General features: G+C 33.5%; 1 protein-coding gene across 1 annotated transcript in view; it reads left to right on the top strand.

Annotated features, from left to right (window-relative positions):
- Positions 1-563: 563 nt before the first annotated feature.
- LOC115877282 overlaps positions 564-17,746 on the top strand; it is a 394,155-nt gene continuing 376,972 nt past the window's right edge. The window contains exon 1 of the mRNA XM_030893418.1: positions 564-827. The gene's annotated coding sequence lies outside the window, so the exon portion shown is untranslated. The remainder of the gene's footprint in view (positions 828-17,746) is intronic.

Below are 17,746 nucleotides of genomic sequence, written 5' to 3'. Positions count from 1 at the left end.
TTGAGCCATTTCTGGCTCCAATTCAATCAGCAATCGACACGAAAGAGAATTAAAAAATATTGACTCCAAACTGACAACTAAAGATACAGCTTTATTTATTTGTCAAATTACATAGAAACCAACGCCCAACCCAGCAAAATATTTTTTCTACTCGTAATAAATTCCTCGAAATAATAATTTGTGAATATTTTAAAACGTAACTCGGTATGGAAAAAAAATGTTTTATATACGACGATAAAATTGCATTATCGTCTCCCGAAATTAATTCACTCGCGATTTCATCGCTGATTTAATCTTTTCGGTCGACGATAAAATACCATTTTATCGTCTTGTATAAAAAATAACTATTATCTGTATATATATATTACAATAGGGCCTTATAGGTCGCAGCGTTTCCGGCAGAGGACGACCTCTTATCATCGAAAAAAAATCTGCTCTTCGGAAAACCATGTCCATTTTCCACTCATCTCTTCGGTGTCTCCTGGTGCGCGCACCAGATCGCGCGCCGCAGGATTAGAAAGTGAACCGTCGAGGCGGCCCGTCGGCGGCTTTTTACCATAATCGCACCGTCGGCCTCCGTCGCAGGAACTCTTCGCGCCACACGCTCGCCCGATCCGCAGGAATCTCGCATTTTACGTCCGATATCGCAACCTCAGATTACGCGCTCCTAGCCGGAACTTTTGCGAAGTTTATCAGCAGGAATTCGGACCACTGTGACCGGCGGGTTTTTAAGAGTGTTTGACCCATTTTTTGGGACAGTGCGTTTGGATTTTTGGTTTTCTTGCTCTTTGCCGGTGGATGGGGAAACAATTATAAACTTCTGCTAAAGTAAGCTTTTTTTGTATATTGTCTTTGACAACATTTTTAGGACTTTTAAAAGATTGGAATTTTAAAAAGTGTGAATACTTTTGTGTTCGCTAAATATACTTCTTTGTAGCGTTACCAAACTTTTGTTTATTGAGTTTTAATTTCATTTATTTAACTAATCTAATGTTTGCAACTGATACTTTTTATCCCTGCTTGACATTTAGACTACAGTTTATTTCAGTTGTTATAAAAGATATTTTGAAAGAAATACAGTTGGAATTAGGTTATCAAAACCAAGACTAAGACTTCCTTAGGCTGAGTTTTGCAGTCTGATAAGTATTCTTGGTCTTGCTCTTGCAGAAGATTTTTGCAAGTCTTGCATTTTTTAACACATCCAAGAGGCACATTCTGCATAAAATCTTTTAATGAATGGCATTTTAAGAAACTTAATGGAAATAGGAATTTAAAGAATGAAAAACTATTTTTATGATGCATTTTCTTCAATATACAGGGCGAGTCTTAAATAAGGGCAAGTATTTTTAGGGTAGTATATTTCGACCCCAGAAACACGTCTATGAGGGTTTTTTCGCAAAAAAAAAAAATTTAAATTAGGAATTTTTTGGAAAAAAAATGGAAATTTTTTAAATTTTATTTAAAAAAACATAGTATCTTGATAATGCTAGATATATATTGTAGATTAAATTTAAAAGAAATAATACCCAGAAAAGATCCAGTGGTTCGCAAAATTTAAGCAAAAATAATTTTTTTAATAATTTTTTAATTATTTTATTTACGAATACGGTTCATTGTTGACGGCTACTATAAATCACATATTAGCTGGCTTAAAATTTCTTTACTTTTTTAATTATCATCTATTCAAGGTGAGATAAAAAACGTGAAAAAAAATTGCCACCACTTATCGCTCGCGGTCTAGATAACAGATATAGGTCTTCTTGCAACAGAAAAACAATCTGGAGACAATGTGAAGTAAAAATAAAAATAGATTTTCCAAAATGTCGGTCTTACTTTTAAGTAATACTGAAATAATTACATCTTTACTTTACTTTATTTCATGTTTACTTAATGCAAAATAAGACTACTGTTGAACCTACATAAAGCTTTCTTAATATTGTTAGCTCTAGACATGTAACCTGAAAAGCTCAAATCGAGAAAAGGTTTTTCACGCTCAATACGCGTGATAAGTTTTTGCAGCCTTTCCCAGTCAAGCATAAAACTGTACCGTTCCCTAGAATGTTTATACCATTTTGAGTCAGTTTGGTTCAATGGATTTTACCATTTTTTTTCTTGTTATTTTTTCTTGTTATTCAGTTCTATATTATTAGAGACTTAAAAATATATTTTTTCCACGATCGTGCAAAAAGTAGGTACCTACACATACCGGAAAAATCTAGGGATATCATTTTATTAAAGTTAAAAATAAATGTTTTGAATAAACCACCACATATTTGTAGGCCGATTCTTTCTACTTCGATTGAAACGAAGTAGTCACACTAGTTATTTCTAGCGTTTGTACATTTTTTGTCAAATGTATAAAAAGCACCTAGCATCAATTGTTCGAATTTAACCTGTACTGGCTATGTTTTTATGATAACTGGCCAGAATTCATTCAAATAACTCTGTTTAGTATTAAACGACATTATGGAGCGTAGACATCTTAACAGAGACGAAATGCTAGGGGCTATGGGATGCTCAAAGCTGGAATGCGCCAAATCGACGTAGCTAGAGCATTAAATACAAAGCAAAGTGTAATATCGCGATTAAGTGCACGCTACCGTGAAAGTGGTGATGTTGCTGAAAGGCACACATCGTATTACTACCCCTCAGCAAGATCATTTTTTACAATTAAACGCTCGACGCCGACCGACTCTTACAGCACCAGAGCTTAGTTTAATTCTCCAGGAAACACATAATGTAACCGTTAGTCCTGACACTGTTCGCAGTAGATTAAGAGAGGTTAACTTAAGAAGCAGACGCCCCTGGAGAGCTCAACCCTTAACGAGAGGAAATCGAGAGGTACGATATTTGTGGGTTCAAGATCATGTTCAGTGGTCGAATGAACAATGGGCCAATGTTCTCTTCACGGATGAGTCACGCTTTGGAATTCATCCTGATTCGAGAAAGCTTAGGGTATGGAGAGAACCGGGAAATCTTATTCGGTTGGATCATGCTCAGGAAGTGCACCCTTATGAAGGTGGAACAGTTATGGTCTGGGGAGGCCTAACGGGACGTCTGTCCAGTTAGGCCGAAAAACCGATCTCGTTATTCTTGAAAGGTTTCTAACAGGAATCACATATCGTGATTTAATTCTTGAGCCTGTTGTGTTACCATATGCCAATGATTTTGGGAGAAACTTCATTCTCATGCATGGCAATGCACGGCCTCATACAGCCAGAGTGGTAAGTGAGTTTATCAATGCTCATCAATTAAACATTTTACCCTGGCCGGCACAATCTCCTGACCTCAACCCCATCGAGCACGTATAGGACGCGGTCCAAAGAAGAATTCTCGTAGGGATCTGGTTCGGGCCGTGAATGCAGCGTGGCAGGCTGTACCTCAAGAAGAGATCGACAATCTGATCAGGAGCATGGAGAGATGATGTAGGGCTGTAATGAAAAGTAGAGGAGGCCATACCCTTTATTAAGTAAAAATGGTTTATCTTTTTTTTTAATTCACAGTTTAGAATAAAAAAAAGTGTGTATTTTTTTGATTTCAATAAAAATCAAGGTAAATTTGAAAAATTCGGTAAATTTCGCATTTTTATTTCTAATACATCCTGTAAACTATTTGTTTATTTTAATTTTATTATATCAGAAATGCAAATAATAAAATTACTGACGATGGCTGGATAAAATTGTAATATCCCTAGACTTTTCCGGTGTGTGTATTTTGACACTATCTACTGTATTAAAAATCAAACTTTTTACATTAGTGCAAACAGTAATTTATTTTTTGCACTAGTGCAAAAAACACCTCACCTTATGAATGACGACTTTAACTAAAGAGAACAAATTTGTAATTTTTTGTAAAAATTTGTCAAATTCTGGAAGATAAACCAAGAACCAGTATTTGATAACCTCGCAGCAACATTCCGGGAAATAGTTTTAAGTGAAGAACAAGAACCCGAGACCTCCACAAGCAGAAATGAAAATAAAATTCAACAGACTACTGGAAATGAAGTTTGTCCACTAATTACCTTAGTAAATTTTTCAAAGTGTGGCATTAAAATTAAAATGAAATAAAAAAAGTTATTAAAAAAATAAAAGTGTCACTGTTAGAGGTAATATTATCCTGTAAATTACTGTAAAAACTTTTTAATAAACATTTAAGTAAGAATTTTAATTCAATCGTAGAAAAAATGTTGTGTGCAACTTGGTGCAAAAAGCATATTTGTTGCACTCAGCATGATTGCAGCGACATCGTCTCGAACTACAAAATTCATGTGTCGTGCACAGTGGTGGATACAAGGGAAGGGCCCATGGGGCCCGGGCCCCCCCTTCCTAAAGCCTGTGAATTGTGTAAAATATTTGGCTTTTGCGTTAAAAATGGCGCCCTAAAAAGCATATTCTACATTGCTTTTCATTTTGCCCCCCCTAAAATAAATTCCTATATCCGCCCCTGGTCGTGCAACAAATATGTCCTTTTTGCACTAGTTACAGAAATAACTATTCTTAACTACTTTACTAGAAATTATAATTTTCTGGAGATGTTTCTTCGTATGAAACATGATGTCGAGAGTAAAATTATAAAAATATTTGGTGTATTTGAAAAAAAAAATGTTAGTAGAAGACACTATATACAATACCTCAGGAGGAAAATGCGTTTCCTCCCTCTGATTTTAATCAAACTATCTGCGATAGGAAAAGCACTGTTTTTCTCCCTTGGTATGTTCAGAAATTTTATCGTTGTTTTAGATATTTTTAGTGATAAATCTACTTTACAAATTGATTGATTAACAAAAGGACTAATTATGGTTTATAACTCGGAAAGTCTTTATTTGTAATTATTTACCATCTTCTTCATAGTGTACACAAAATTTTGTAAAATCTCGCGACTAAACAAACAACATACTGAAGAAAAAGAAAATATAAAGCCGTTGTTTATGTTTTTTGGATTAATTAAATACTTGCACGACTGGTTTTTTAAAGCTTTTAAGCAACCCACCAGCAGGTAAGCAAGCAGATTTTTAAGGTGCTTTTCGAAAAAATAACAATCACATAATTATATTTTTATTGGCGCGATGTCCTAAAATACCAGCGAGGCATGAAAGTCTGAGGTGATTGCTTGGCCTTCATTCAGAGATGATAAACCATAATATTATATTGCTTCTCGTATAATAATGTAAAAATTGAAAATTTAATAGTTAAAACGACTTTAGTGTTTTAACTGTAATATTATACAAATTGCCTGAATATTTTTTTTAATATCTGAAAGAAGCACGGAGGAGTATTTCGGTTTTAAAACTAGTGTCATATGTCCAAAATTCAAATTTCGGAATTCTGAGAACACGGGATCTACTTATTTATCCAAAAAATGCTATATGCATGGGTATTTCGCCACTGCAAGAAAATCTACAAAATAAAATAGTTATTTTTTTGTAAACACTTCTGCGTTAATCCAAATGGAAACTACTTGCCAGAAATTAGGTTTACAGATATACAAATTTGCCCAAAGAACAAAAAAAATGCTTCGGAAAGTTTTTCCGTCGTCGGAAGCAAAAAAAATACAAAGAATAAAGAAAAAAACTATTTAAATTACGTATTTAAATTCAACTATTCGAGAACACTTTAGTTTTTTTAAACAGATACGTCTACAAAAACCGTTGACGTTCTGTTAAAATGACATTATATCAAGTTAAACTAAAAAATTAACAATTACTACCTGATAACAATTACTTAATAAGGTAAAACCAAAAAGCACCAAACTTTCTGTATGATTATTTTTAATTTTTACATATGCTATGTTTATTTATGTTATGTTCTTTAAAATCAAAGAAGCGATTGCCATACATTACTAACATCTACAGATGCATGAGCAAAACATTTATTTTTATTAGATTGTATTAAAAAGCCTCTTTTATTTTTCTTTTAGAGGTTATCGCTTCTTTCATTATAATTTTGGCGTTATTTAATAAACTAAAAAGATAGCCTCTTCGGCGTTATTAATAATAATAATATGTGAGGGAGGCTACACCATAATTGGAAATGGTTGAATAAGCTGAAAATGATGATGATGATCAGGGGTGGATGGGGAAGTGGAAACCAGCCCGGGGATAACACACAACCGGCCTAAATTCCCAAAAACAAAATGACCATAACGAAGAAACATATTTTATTTATTAATATATAAATAAGGATGTAAAGCTCTTTTGCCTTCGGTTAAAAAAAAAAGAAATTGTCTTAATCAAATTTTCACAAAGTTCAACTTTACAGGGTTCTACAGCTTTATTTCTCAGGCTCAGTTTTACAGGGTTTTACTGCTTTATTTCCATTATCGATAACGGTAATTTGATCTTGAATAGGCTACGATTTTGAGAAACTTTAAGACTTCCTGATTCATTCAGTTCAGCTGGCCCAATTCTCTGTGAAATACATTATTTTTAGCTTTTCAGGTATATACTTTCTTACACATTCTAGAAAGAAGTTCTCTCTTTTCTGGTACAGCAGCAGCCTGGTCGTGTATACGTGTTTTTAACTGAATGAACCGCGGTCGCCATTAAAACTGCTGCATTTTTTAGGTTATTATATTAGTTCTTATCACTTTTCCTTTATACTTTTCTACATTTGGCAACTTTTATGATAATGCCATGATTCAAACGAAAAAAACCTAGACCTAGGCAGTGGATATAAATGTGTTCTGAGGTAATGCTATGTTACAGTTCATAATAAGAATATTTGCATTTTCCCACACATATTAATATTTTATTATCTAATCTAGTTTAAACCTTATTTATCATCTGCTGTCTCAGCAATTTTTAGTAAATTAATTTTAGCAACATTTTAAACAACAATTTAGACTTGGCTTTTAGTTCTCAAGCATAGAGATAGCCATCACGTTTTCTCTGTCAACCGCAGAGTTCGCGTTAAATTCGTCAATCTTTTTACAAAGGGGAGCTCGAAAAATATTGCACCGAGACCCCCAGTTGTCAATCTACGTTACCGTATTTTTAGTATATACTTAGATCGAGACTATTTAAATTTACCTAATGCTATTCATTCTTTTTTCTGCTGCCAGTCAGTCATATTTATTAGTTATTAATAAAAGAATAGTGGTAAAACTATACAAGGAGAGCCTTAAATAAGTGCAAATATTTTCAGGGGTGGTATATTTCGACCCCAAGAACACGCCTATGAGGTTTATTTTGCAAAAAAAGATGTTAAAAATCGTGCATTTTTTTGAAATTTTCCTGTATATTTTAGAAAACTTAGACTCGCTTCCAGACAACAGAACTTCCTGTTCACCGCAAATTTTCCCACGGTATAGTTTCTTAATCTCTGATATTACGGCATGAAAAGAGATGCAAATGCCGAAAAATTAAGGTGGCTCAAATTTTTTTAAAAATAAACCTTTTTTTTTATTTCTCAAACTTTAATAACTCGGTTGGACTTATTTAAAACACGGTAAAGAGAATATATTATGTTTCTTTTATTGACATCTACCAGCCCTGAAAATATTTGCACTTAAGTCACAGTGTAATAAAAATTTTCAAACCGTACAAACAACAGATGTTTATTAAAATTATAAGTTTCTCAGAGAAAGGCATCTTCCAATAGTTATTTTACAAACTGGTATTTATGTTTAAAAGAAACTGACGATTATACTGATGCAAATTGATTAGTTAGTTATGGAGTCTCTAAGAATCTTACGTCACTTTAGTTAGAAGATTAACCATTTAAATTTTGCTAATCCAATATTTTTTTGAGCTTTGATCGGGACCGGCCGGCCCACCGGGAATTTTCCCGTTTTCCCATATGGCCCATCCACCCCTGATGATGATGCTACTTGTACTCGGCTTAACTTATAAATCATTCTTTTTTTAACTAATTTTGTATTTAGGATTTTGTGTGTTCCATACACACACATATTTTTTTATAAATATTAATAAAGGGCACATAATTGATTAGATATACTATATTTGCCTCTCAAACATGAAACTAGAAGAAAATAGAAGTTTCAACCAATATAGAATTAAAGTATAGAACTAAAAATTAATATAGTTATTTATATAATATAATATTTTGATGTAAACTACGCAGTATTACGATTATAAACAAATCATTCCAAAATACCAAGCGCGCTAAATGACATGCAAATATTTTAAGTAATTAACACAATTTGTGCAGCGTTCTACCACAAGTTTGTTCTACATTATTGATACCTCGAAACCTGACAATTATTAAATTGTCCTTGTGTCAATTTTTTCAATATTGAAAGGAGCCTTATAATATATCTATTTCCGCTAAATATATTGTATCAGTAAAAAGTTACAATATATCGGATTTTCGAAATAAAAACCACAAACTACCCTTGATAGTTTTATGTTCCAATTTTGTATCAAATTATAATAACATAAGAAAAAACAAGAAAAATACGATCAACGAGAGGGTACATGACAGTGACAGATGCGTCTGTAATTTACATCATAGATAAACCGTATTTTTTTTAATTTTTAGCCGACCATACCAATAGGTATGGTAGGCTACTAGGATCGGCAAATTTTTTTTTTTAATTTCACTCAAAATGAGTTATTTGGGTCATAAATGACCTAAATACAAAATATTTTCATGGTGTCTGTCTGTCTGTCTGTCTGTCTGCCGTAACACGATAACTCAAAAACCGCTGAACCGATTTTAACCAAATTTGGCACAAAAATACTGTGGCACCCGAGAATCTGGCCATTAGTTTTTGGTGGGGGTGGGGGGTTGGTAAGGGGGTATGGGAGGGGGTTAAAAATTTTAAAAAAACGTAACTCCAAAATTTTAAAAAAACGTAACTCCAAAGATTAGGAATAATATTTGCAACAAAATTTGTAATAACATCAAAATCAGTCAAAGTCGCAGTTTTCGAGATATTAACATATTTTAGTATGGCTATACGTGCCTCCCGGCGAAAATTTTTTTTGATGTCATCTTCATCACCAAAAAATTAAATACTATATTTTTTCTGGTCAAAAATAAGTAATACATTTACCACAATAGAATTTTTTAAGTTATAGAGTAAAAAGTAAAAATATTATAGAAGAGAAGAAAACATACAACCAAATGTTAGTTATACGCAACCACTCTCTTTGCAAGGAAAAAAATTGGTATACAGCTTTAAGATAAAGTCTTATGTTGTAATAAAACATGATAATAAAGAATAAGCGACTGCTGCGACTTATTTTCTTGTGAATTTTGTGTTCAGAAGTCAAATCACGATTGTCCGGTAATTTTCAATTGTTCAAAAAAAAATAAAAAAATGCCTATGTTGGATTAATAGATGTACCCAGGGGAAGAATTATTGCTCTCATTGAACAAGAAATGCCCCGAAGAGACGTAGCAGAGATAGTAGGCGTTACCCAGAGTATTGTTTCGAAAACATATGCAAGGTACTTGGAACTGGGAACTCTCAAGAACAGGCCTAGACAAAGTCGTCAAAGAGTCACAACTGAACAACAAGACCACTTTGTGTGCCAAATTGCTAGAAGAAATCCCAATGTTTCTCAACCAGATCTACAAAGACAACTTCTGGCCGCTACAAGTGTGAAGGTTTCAGTTGAAACCATAAGAAAAAGTCTTCATGCTCGAGGGTTGTACAGTAGGACAGAGTTACGGGTCCCCAAGTTATCTCGACAAAATAAACCGGCTAAATTGGTGCCGAACGTTTTAAAGACGAGCGAGATTTCAGGCTGCCAAATCTGTACCAAGACAAAAAGGAAGAACTGTATTGTTCTGGGGAGGTATTATGCTGGGAGCAAAAACTCCATTGTTACCACTTCAACAAACTTTAACAGGTCGGACGTATGTTGATTTAGTGCTAGAACCAATCATTAGGCTTTGGAGAGCTGTAATTGGGGACAAATTTAACTTCATGCACAATAGTGCACCTCCCCATACCAGCAGAGTGGCTAGTTTTGGACTGGCCTGAATGTTCACCAGATCTAAACCCTATCGAATACTTGTGGGACCTGCTCAAAAGAAGGCTTAGAGCTCATAGAAACAATTCAGGAAATCTCGCACAACTTATTGATGCAACATTAGCAGAATGGGAAAACATGTCCCAGGACAACATTGATCATTTAATAAGAAGCATGCTAGCGCGGATAGAAGCTTGCATAAGGGCTAGAGATGGCAACGCGAATTATTAAGTTATCAATTTTGATTTTGCTTTTTGATCTTTAAAAACTTAAATCTCATTGCGTTTCAGAAACCAAAAAAATACCATTGTGTTTATTTTGGTAACTGATTAATTTTTTTATTGCTATATTGATTATATTTTTGATTAAAAGTCTTTGGTAAGGACTGAGTTTTATTCATAAACACAAAATGTTCATACGTTTCAAAAATTATGAAAAATAATAGATGATTCCATATAAGTTTGGTTGTGTTTATTGTAAGGGAAAACTAAAAAATACTAGAATTAGTAGGTAATAGATTTATTAACACTGATTAATACATTAATAAGGCAAAGAAAAACTAAGATAAACCTGACTAAAACATTACTTTGAATCAATATAACTATCTTACGCCATTCTTATGATTTTATAAACACTAAACTACAATATCCTATTAAATAATTTAGATGTTATTAGACAATAAATTAATATTACACCATCCCCCATAAATGTTAGACTAAACCTTTCTAATGTAATAACATTCTAATAACATTAATGTAATGACTTAAACATGCCCAATTTTGGTAACTTGTAAATAATGAAAAATACGAAAATTTAATCTTAAAGATATTACAGTAATATAAAACAGTAATTGTTCTTTTGTAATAAGCATTTATTTAAGCAATATGAAAAGTTATTGTTTTACTAAATTGTATTTAATTTTCCTTGTTATATTTTGATTGTTTTCAAAACTGAAACAATCTCTTTCAGTTTCACGTTTCAGATATTTAATTATATATTTCTTTGATATGTTGCTCTGCGTTTTCTCACATTATCTGTAGAAAACTGCATTATGTAAGTACGAATAGGGAAGAAGTAATTCAGTTTCATTTGTATGTTCACTAGTAATATCACGCAAAAGAGGTTAAATTATTTTTGCTGTAAGAAAATCTACAAAATAAAATAGTTTTTGTATGGTACTGGTGACGTAGAGGTACAGGCTCTCGTCTACCAATTTCAAGGTAGTGGGTTCGAATCCCACACCCGGCATTTCATCAGCCGACTATTTTTATTAATATAAAAATAGTTTGGGTACCTAGGTCGACTCAGCCTTAAATGAGTTCTTGGGATTCACAATCCTGAGGTAATGATAGGCGGGTGAAGCGTAGTGCTAGCCAGATTACATTCCTTGTATACCGAACGGCTCTAGTATGGCAAGCTGTACCTTGCTACTCCCAAGGGCGTTAAATGCTATATACGGGAGCTATTATTATATATAAATAGTTTTTGGAAATACCACTGAAGTTCTGCTAAAATGACATTATATTAAGTTAAACTTCAAAATTAACCATTACTACCTGATAACAATTATTACTTAATAAGGTAAAAGCAAAAAGCCTCAAACTTTCTGTATATGATTATTTTTTATTTGTTTCTAATTTTTACCTATGTTATATTTATTAAAATCAAAGAAGCGATACATTACATTTATTATGCAGGGTGGCCCGAACTGTATTCCGGAAACTTCAACAGCATATTGTGCAGATAAAAATAAGAAGAAAGTTCGTATAAATGTACGTCCTAAAATGCTTCATATCGGAAATACAGGGTGTAGAAATTTCGTTTTTAATTCGATTGTTTTCAAATAGTTTATGAATTAACATCAATATTTGGATAAAAATGGGTGCCTGTGAGTTTTTTGACATGACAAATTTGATTTTGAAGTCAATATCTGCGCTGTTATACACTGCTGGCAAAGGAATATTAGCAATAGGAGGTTTTCAATGCGATAAAAAAAAGATGGTAAGGCTCAAAATACACTGCAGTGCAACAGAGACGGATAAAGTGTCTTTTCCCTACCATCGTATAGGGGAAGTGATCATAGAAGTGATACGACGAGAGAGCCCCTGCGAGAGGGGGCGCCGGGCGAGGTCTTTAAGACGCTTGTGTGGGCTACCGCCTACTAATAGAACAGAATCGAAAAAATAGAAACAGGACGGACAGTGTTGCCATTCAATTAAATCGAAATTATGTTGGCTTGTCAAAATCCTAAATCTTCTAATCCCATTATCTTGCCTACTTAATGAAATATTAAATAAAGTACGAAACAATTTTAAGAATGTTTTCTCTAGGCACATAACTTCTTTCTAAAACGAAAAGTAACATGCAAAACTTTGAAATCATTTCTAAAATAGCAAGTGCAATTCTATGAAATGGCAATACTGTACGATCTTCCTAGCAGTCGCCCCGACACAGTCGGTCGGGGCGGCGCTTGACAAAGCCGCGGCTGTGACAAAGGAATTAGGCCGAAAAAAACTTTATAAAGAGTAGCCGAACAGGGTTGCCGGGTTTGTTAGATTATAATTCCATACGAGAACAAAATTCTCGGCAGATCTTCAACAAAAATTAAAAGTACAGAAACGAAATAAAATATAATATTTAACTCCAAAATTAGCATTCCTATGTGTCGTAATAATAGATCACTCAAATAAAATACAAATATAATAAATATAACAAGAATTAGAAATCGTTAGGTATATTATTTGATATTAAAAAAAATATTGAATTAAATAATATTAATATATTATTAAAAACATCTAAAACTATAATAAGTAGGGATAGCAGTCACAAATTAGTGTAGCAGTCACTTTTTACCTTTGTACAAATTTTGATCAGTAATATCTAAAATTAATTTCATTTCAATGGGAAAGCTGTAGCAACTCTCAACTCTTTTTTCGTATTAATATATTTTTTTGACGGGAAAATCACTAAAATATTTGTCCGAATTTAGGTTGTTTCTTAACTTAAATTTTGTTTTTTGTTTACATTTTTTGGGGGAAAATATGGGTTCAACTTTAGTAGATGAACTTCTTCGGGCATGTCGCCAATACCGCGCCTAATAAGGAGTAATAAGGATTTTTAGGAATATCTCTGTAACTCTGCAACTAGACAGAACGATGACCTGTATGTGTGTTATTACTAAATAAAATTTAATGAAACAATAATAAAGTCAGATTATACAGATTCCAACGCGGCAGTCGCTTAATTTTTTAGTCAAATAAGTCCGCTTTTTTAAAAGTGCTTCTATGTAAAAACTAAAGACGCAGTTGAATATATCGTTAGATTTTTTCTTTAAATCGGTAGATCGGTAGCTTACAGACGAAACCGGTAGACCTGGCAACTCTGTGATGAACTGAAGGGAGTCGGAATAGCGACGTGCGGAGGCGCGGGAAGGGAAATAAAATAATGGCGATAAATAAAGGGCAGGGAGATGGGTATCATGAGTGGATGGGAGGTGGCGGAATTTCCAAAATTTGTTATCTTATTGGAGTTTGTCTAAGTAGACAGTCGTAGTGGGAGTGGAAACGGGGAAGTTGTTGTCCATCTCTGTTTAAGCATAGACTTTTTATAGGCGTTTCATTCCAATGCATGTAATTCCTATGCCTAGAGATCCATTGCCGGGCCTGTATACCTGGTTTGAAAAGCAATAACTTTTCGTCCGGACCTGTATAAAACTACTAAGTAAAAAAATATACATTTACGACTTTTTTGCATAAAAAAGGTCTCTTGGTAAAAATCGCTACGACTGCTACGGGTAACGGTTCTCGAGATATTTGAAATCGAAATTGTCAATGCCTGTCATCGTTGACATAAAAAATTAAACATGTTGACTAAATAGTTATTAGACTGAAATCACAAATTTGAAATGTTTTTGTGCCAAATGTTCAACAGAAACTGTTTTATCGTTATTTTTTCGCAGGCAAATTTATGATTAATTAAAAAAATAAAAAAATTCTCAAATTTATTATTTCAGTGGAATAACTATCTACTTAAGGTGTTTATTTTTGGTCAGTACTGACATGTATTGACTATTTCCATTATAAATATCTTGAGAACAGTTGCTTGTAGCGATTTTTACCAAGAGACGCTTTTGACGTAAAGTCACGGAAATGTATATTTTTTCACTCAGTAGTTTTATGCAGGTACGGACGAAAAGTTATTACTCTTAGAAACAGTTAAAACACATGTAGGTGGCGCCCCCTACAAATAGGAGTCATATTGACACCAAAATCAAATTTCTCATCTCAAAAAACTCCCAGACACTAATTTTCATCCCAATATTGACGTTACTTCATAAATTATTTAGAAAAAATCGAAATAAAAATGAAACTTCTACACTGTATCTCCGAAACTAAGCATTTTAGGACATACATTTATACGAACTTTTTCACTTATTTTTATCTGCAGAATATGTTGCCAGAGTTTCCGGAATACAATTCGGACCACCCTGTAATATATTTTATTTAAAAAAAAAATAATTTTTTGTTTAGAGGCTATCGGTCCTTACATCATAATTTTTGTGCTGACAAATCTTAGATTTGCGAAAATCATTTTTTTTTAAATAATCTTTATGTTCTTTAATTTGAACATTATGCTATTTGAGATTTAGCTCTATATAATTTAGAGAAAGACATTGGATATTAAGTAACGAGAATGCTAAGTTAAGAATATCAATGAATATTTAAAAAAATATATAAATTAGTAAAAACCAACCAACCCCACCAAATAACCAACTAACCAATGAATTAACACCCTCCAAATAACCACGCTGACAAAAGCTTAATAGTTGCCTTGCTGGGGCTAGACACAATTGAGAAACACTACGGTCGATATAGTTTGTTAAAACAGGCGATTGTAAATGTCGGGAAGCTCTTATGTAATCCTGAGCACTACGACGGAATAAAGGAGTTATGAAGAAAATCCAGTGTTTTAATTGAAAAAGTCTGGCATCAGAAGTGGGATCTACCTACTAAATGAAACACAGGAGTTCTAAAAAGTGAAAATTTGCCATAAGGGCTGGAAAATGAGATAAAACCATTAAGTAACAAGTTTAGCAGTGTTAGTAAATAAAAAGGATGATAGTACCTGCAGGAAAATTTGGAAATTAGCTATTAGGTAAAAATCCTTTGGAAAAATAACACACCTGCTTCAAAAATAGCAAAAGCCAAGGCTGTAGAATGTAGAATGTTTAGGAGGGGAGTTAATCACCGCGACCTTATAGATCTATTGTGTGTTCCCCTTTCTCATACAGTTTCTGGGATTTAACAAAAGCCAGTATTTGAGACGGCTCCACAGAGGCCAGCTCTCCATCATCGACATTAGACGTACCAAGGTTCATAGCACGAATGGTCGTTTTCTCGGCGCACTCAGTGATAAGGTGTTCTGGTGTTTCCCCATTTTTCCCACAAAATCTGCATTCGCCGTTGTTTCTCAGTTTCAGCCTACCGAGGTGTTCGTTGAGGAAACAGTGTCCTGTTAGAAACCCCGTGACAATCCGAAGATTGTTTTTACTTAAATTAAGGAAAACCTTTGATTTTTCTCGGTCGTAAGTTCTGAGGAACTTTTTCGAATGCCTTAGACCGTTGGAGAACACCCATTCCAAGTTACGGATGGAGTCTTCCAGATTCTTCAGTTCCGCTTTCAGTTGGTACCCGTTTGGAAAACAGAACGGTTTTGGTCCAGTTAGTGGAGTGTTCGCTCCTTTTCTAGCTAGATCATTTGCTTTTTTATTGCCTTCTATCACTTGGTGAGCAGGCACCCAAAGTAGGAGGACTTTATTTTCTTTGCCTAATTTGTTGAGCTTCTCTAGACATCCTTTGACCAACTTCGAATTGATGGTTACTGTGTTGATCGCGTTAAGTGCTGTTTGACTATCGGATAGGATGACAATTTCCTGTTTTCGATAGTTCATATCTAAAATAAATTGTACGCATATTTCGATAGCGTAAATTTCTGCCTGAAGGATACTGGGGTAGGTGCCCATTGTTCGGAATATTTAGTTTTCGGTCAAATACTCCTATCCCTGTCCCTGCTTTGGTTTTGGCAGCATCAGTATACCACGTGATGTATGGTCTTTTATATGCTGAGTAAGCGTTTCTTTCTTCCAATCCTTTTTATTACTCAATACTACAGTGAGGTGTTTCTCAAAGTTGTAAATTCTTGGTATGTCATCATCCACTGGGAGTTGGAGAAGTGGAATTTTCTTTTTGAGGGTGTTCCAAGCCCCTGACCTGAAAATTCTCTCAGTACTGTTTCCGTCAATGACCATTATAATCATTGTCGCATTGGCATAACTACCGACGACAATGTGCAGTGGTGTTAGGTCTAGAATGACCTCCATTGTTGCTGTTGGACGTTCTCATGGCACCTGTGATGCAAATATGTCAAGGCTGTTACGATATGCAAGATGCAAACATCAAGTCATATTTGCTAAAATAGGTCCTGTGAGTGGCCATGTTGACCTAAAAACTAAAGCAGGGAGAAAGAAAACTTGGAGGATACGTTCCGAATAAGATCAGTACACAGATATCAATTAAGTTACGAATATAAAAGTTCTGGTTGCTTGCTTGTCATTTTAAAGGCATAATTGAAATTAACAATCCAATAAATTAAATTTGCAGGACAATCAAATAATTACAGGACCGCCGATAAAAAAATGTTATAACTAAAATTATAAATAAAGCATCTTTTGCATGATCTCTTGCCAAATTTTATCCAACCAACAATTATAAATTAATTGTATAGAGCTACATCTCACATCTACGTTTCTCTTTTAGTTTTCAGACCCATCCATGTAGTGTGCTTTCTTATATGGACCACCCCGTATATGAATCAGAAGACGTTTATTTCTCTATCCATCATATATCAAAATACTTATTGGTTCATATAATTTCCTAATATTAAAAAAAAAACTAAATAACAAGTGTTAATCAAATCCTTTCTAACGCAATACCATAAATTATATTTTAACAGTTTTCGCAAACTACAAGAGAATGCAAATATCAAGATAATAAACTCCTTAAGCTATTATTCAGATTTTTAATCGGTTATTCCTAACAGAATAACAATCTCTGCCATAAACATTCCGAACTATTACGTTATATAATAAATTATTTTTGTGTTTTTTGAAAAGGAAGTCCCATTCTAAGGGCAAATTAATTAATAACAAGGAAGTTATCTTATGCTGACTTCTTTCACGGTCATTTTCAACGTCAATTTGAATATAATGGGTTCTATACCATATTATTTTTGTTTTTGTGTTAGTTATCTATGATCTATGATTATGGTAAATTGTTTTTTAGGGTAGGAAATAATATACTCGTATTCGTAGACACCAAAAAAAATATGCGATTTTTTTTAAATACATTTTTAATAATTGTTTTAATGATTATTTAATTTGTTTGAATGTGGTAGATATAGTGAATTATGCAACAACGTTTTGACTTGTATAATATCACTAGTTTTTTTAATCACACTAATCATACATCACAAAAGTTATGTTTTAAATATTAGATTGGATCTGGATTCCAGGATCACATTAAATGGAATAGTGCAATAGTAATTTCTAATTTTTATGTGTCTTATTATCTATTTATTACTTTAAATTATTTTTAAACTTAGATAATAATAACACAGGAACCATGAGAACCTGCCCAACAGCAGCAATGGAGGTCATTCTAGATCTAACACCACTGCACATTTTCATCGGCAGTTATGCCAATGCCACAATGATTAGAATGGTTATTGACTGAATCAGTAATGGGAGAA

This window comes from Sitophilus oryzae, unplaced genomic scaffold (genome assembly GCF_002938485.1).
Source record: "Sitophilus oryzae breed Bouriz unplaced genomic scaffold, Soryzae_2.0 scaffold_1443_pilon_pilon, whole genome shotgun sequence".
NCBI lineage: Eukaryota > Metazoa > Arthropoda > Insecta > Coleoptera > Curculionidae > Sitophilus > Sitophilus oryzae.
This window is presented reverse-complemented; position numbering and strand designations above follow the sequence as displayed.